General features: G+C 45.7%; 1 pseudogene; it reads right to left on the bottom strand.

Annotated features, from left to right (window-relative positions):
* Positions 1-822: 822 nt before the first annotated feature.
* On the bottom strand, positions 823-918 carry LOC139930417 (U6 spliceosomal RNA; annotated as a pseudogene).
* Between the last annotated feature and the right edge of the window lie 3,203 nt (positions 919-4,121).

The raw sequence follows: 4,121 nt of genomic DNA, 5'->3' as shown, positions 1-4,121 counted from the left end.
GAGCAACCTCAAGAAAAACCTCTAAAGAAAAGCCGACATGAGCAATCATATTCAGGTCTATCAGCTTAACAGCTATTTCTGTTAAATCATAACTGCCTGCGGAAGTTGACAACTATAAAAACGTAAACCAGAGAGCTGTTGTCCACACCTCTCCTTTAATGTGAGTAGTAGGGGAGGGCCTGCTCTGTGGGATGGAAATCTAATGCACACAAACACTAGACTTCATCTCTGGGGCTCAGAGGGCAAGACCCTGCGGCCCTCTTACTGAGGATGAAAGAGCTAGCGCTGAATAAAAGAGTGAGACTGCCAACGTACACACACACGCACGGCCGTACGTGCGCGCACACACACAAAGCACCTCATACGAAGAGCTGGAGGCAATCGCAGTGTGAGCTACCACGTGGGATGTTTCTGGGCCCACACCTATGGAGGGTCTAACACCGCTGCTGAACCTGCAGGGTGAAATGAGGTTACCCAGCGCTGCACCGGAGAACTGATGGGCTGTGTTGTCCGCTCCCATTTCAACTTCAACTCAGCTTCATTAACTGACAGTTAACAAACATATTTGTTTGCTTTTATCTTTTCTTTCCATGGTTTTGTGATGAAAGCTGAGATATCTGGCTTTTTACATTTACATTTTAGACATTTAGCTGACACTATCATCCAGAGAGGCGGTGCAACAATAGAATAAGCTTCAGTTCCTAAATCGGCACCAGTGCAAACAACCAATGCTAATGAGTACAAGGGTCAAAGCCACAGCATCCAGACAATAGATGTAACAAATACTCCTGTGTGCCTTGAATTTTCATGTATCATAGAGTACTAAATGTGGAATGCTTCCCAGATTTGCACAGCATCTTTTTGCAGGGACTATGCTCATTTTCTCTGTATCAATCTTATATAGCCTGTTTTTTGGCCCCTTTCCGTACATCAGTCATGAGTATTTATAATTTTCACAACCTGTTTTGGAACTTTAATTCCACAGATAAGTGTCCTTGCCCAGGATAAATGACAAAACAATATCAGACTAAGAGCAGTGCTGTAACCTGTAGCCCTCTAATGAAAGCATACAGTATAAATAGGAGAAGTTAAACTAACACGCTATCAGGGAGGGCAGAGCGCCAAACAATGAAACCATCATCAATCATCTCTGTCGGCTCCCTGAAGGAAGTGACCTGTGGTATTTAGTAGTAGGGAAGTCAAACACACACTCACACAGGTGACGGTCACAAACACCGTGGTGGATCTGTATGGAGCTTAGTGACACACTGTTCAACATGCTGCAGCTCTCTTCTGGGGGGAATACAGACATTTTGCTTCGTTTACTCTTGAATGTCCAGGCTTTGGTTTATATCAAGTTTCAAAGAGTTATTATCATTCTGTCTCGCTGATATACTCATATTTTGCTCTTTATGCATATGCTTCCACTTTGTCTTATAATTTGTATTCATGACAGATTGCAATGCTGATGATACACAGCTGTATTTGTGATGCAGTCTTGATACTGAAAGATTAAATGTTAGATTTTTCAAACCTTTCTTCAAATTAATCATTTATTACTTAGATATTAATAATTGCTGGGCCAAATATGTTGGGTCAACAAATGTGGAAAATATATAGATATGTGAAAATAACATTTGTAAAGTGCAATATGAAAAATGGTGGCAATTGCAATAACCTTCCATTATTCTTATTCTTATTCTTATTCTTATTCTTATTCTTATTCTTATTATTCTTATTCTTATTATTAAGGCAGTAGGTTTAGGTTTTAGAGACACAATTTTTGGATGCTAAGTAAATATCTTTTCTTATATCTTACATGTAAATATCTTACATATATAAGTCTTGGTATCTCTCAGATCTCAAATCTCAAATGCACGATAAACTGAAACACTGAATAACTATAATATTCCTGTATAAGGCAGGTGCCTATGCACCAGCAGCACACAACACCCACAGGTATCTCCCATCCCTGGAAAAAGTCTTTGTGTGAGTCAGCCGGAGAGATCAGTGGTGTCAGAGCTATCAGGCCCCAACCCCAGCAGAAGGGGGGTCAGGTCAGGGGAACTCTTTCTTCCTCTGACCTATTGTTCTTCCTCGGTTTGAAAACACACCACGGCCTTTCATCCCCTGCCCCGCACCCAGAGAAACAGGAAGTGTCGGCATCACAGCCTCCATCCATCATCTCTGGCCAAAAGACCTGTCACATTTATAGACACTTGACTCACATTGTTATCCACTCCTAACATCACTGACTCACACCATTACTCTCAGCGCTGCGAACATCTTTATGATAATCTCCTTCTACTGTGCCGATATGTCTTCAACCTCTGCCCTTTTCTTCTATAGGAGACATTTCTGCAGTCCACGATGGAGCATGTTGATTTACTCTTAATTGTCTGGTTACATGGCAAGTGTTTGAATCTGATATGACGGCAGCTCTCCTTCTAGATCGACCAAAGCAGCCCGCTCAGACAGGCTCAACTCTCCTCTTCCCTCCTTCGCCCCGGCTCCAGGCCAACTCTAATAGCAATCAATGAAGTGCCAGACACAATAGCTAATTCAATTTCCCTGGACCAGTTTTCCCATCAGGGCTCAAGGTCCTGTCCCCAGCTGATAGGGCCCCAGAACACGTCTGGAAGAGTGGGGATTTATCCAGGCCCTCAGCCACCCTTCTCTAATAGACACAGATAACCGGATTGGTAGAGGGGGAGGGAGGGCAGAGCGAGGTAAGGACCAGCTCACCTGCCTGCGTGCCCAAACTGAGGCCCTTACTCCCAGCCGCGAGACACATCCCTCTCCCCTATCTGCCGCCCCTTCCCTCTCCTCCTCCATTAAAAACAGAAACTCAATCAAGAGGGTTCAACTCCCACTCTGCTGTCCTCGAGGAGATTTCAGAGACTTAGGGCAAAAAAAAAGGAAAGGAAGGGACCGGGGAGGGGGTGAGAGGGTGATGGACGGGGGGGGGGGGGGGGGGGGGGGGGGGGGGCAGAGGGGAGATCAACATCTGTGTGGTACAGACTCGGCTCCGGTTCACTTACCTGAGGTTCCCACATGACTCCCCGGGTGCAAAATGGCGCGCACCCCCAAACGGCGAAAACTGAGAGAGGAGAGGATAAGAAGAGAGGCGGCACCCTCCTCTGGCTGTCTGACAGCTGGTGACCCATGGGGGCAGAGGTTTGAGGAGAAGGGGATCAAAGAAACGTTGAAAAGGAGGGAGAGGCAGTATGTGGAGAAAATATAGGGGGAAAACTATAGTCAAAGATCTCTTTCTGTCTCCTTCGATCTCGCTCTCTTTTTTCCCCCTCTCTCTCCTCGGCCTTTCAGCTCTCCTAGCCAGTAACCTGCTGTCCAGACCAGTCACAGTAAATAATACAAGGCTAGAGTGAGGCCTAAGTGCACAACAATCTCCTACATGCACTGGGACAACAGAGTAAACAATACAAACATCAGAGACACAACAGCCCTCAGGCTCTGCATTCTGGCTCTCACACACAGCCTCTGTGAAGTGTGTGTGTGCGTGTGTGTGTGTGTGTGTGTGTGTGTGTGTGTGTGTGTGTGTGTGTGTGTGTGTGCGTGCGAGTGTGTGTGTGCAAAGTGTGTGTGTGTGTGCGTGCGTGTACGTTCAAATGTCATGTTCAGCAGTGTGAAAGCAGATATCCTTGCGTCTCCAGCACCATTCTGGATCCCCGGTGAGAAGACGCCTGATGGCAGATGCTGCAGTCTGCTGGCAACTGATTACCCAAACACACCAAACCATTACCTCTACCAACTCAACTCATAGGCACACCCAACAATGCATACACACACACGCAAACACACATACATGTCCGGCCACACTTGCACATGCAAGCGCACATGGTTTTGCAGTTACGCACATAAACACATAAACACATGCAAACACGCATGCACAAACACACACACTACTTGACCCCCACTCAAAACCATCATTTTAGAACCAGATTGTCCAAAGTATTCACTAAACAAAGCGCAGCAAATTGCAGAAATTTCCGCCCCTATACTTCAGCATGCGCTGAAACAAGCATGGGCAAATCCATCCTCACTCGAGCCTTTTGCAACAAAGGAGGATGGCAATGAAACAAACAAAAAACACAGATTTC

The sequence above is a fragment of the Centroberyx gerrardi genome, chromosome 10 (genome assembly GCF_048128805.1).
Source record: "Centroberyx gerrardi isolate f3 chromosome 10, fCenGer3.hap1.cur.20231027, whole genome shotgun sequence".
NCBI classification, from domain to species: domain Eukaryota; kingdom Metazoa; phylum Chordata; class Actinopteri; order Beryciformes; family Berycidae; genus Centroberyx; species Centroberyx gerrardi.
This window is presented reverse-complemented; position numbering and strand designations above follow the sequence as displayed.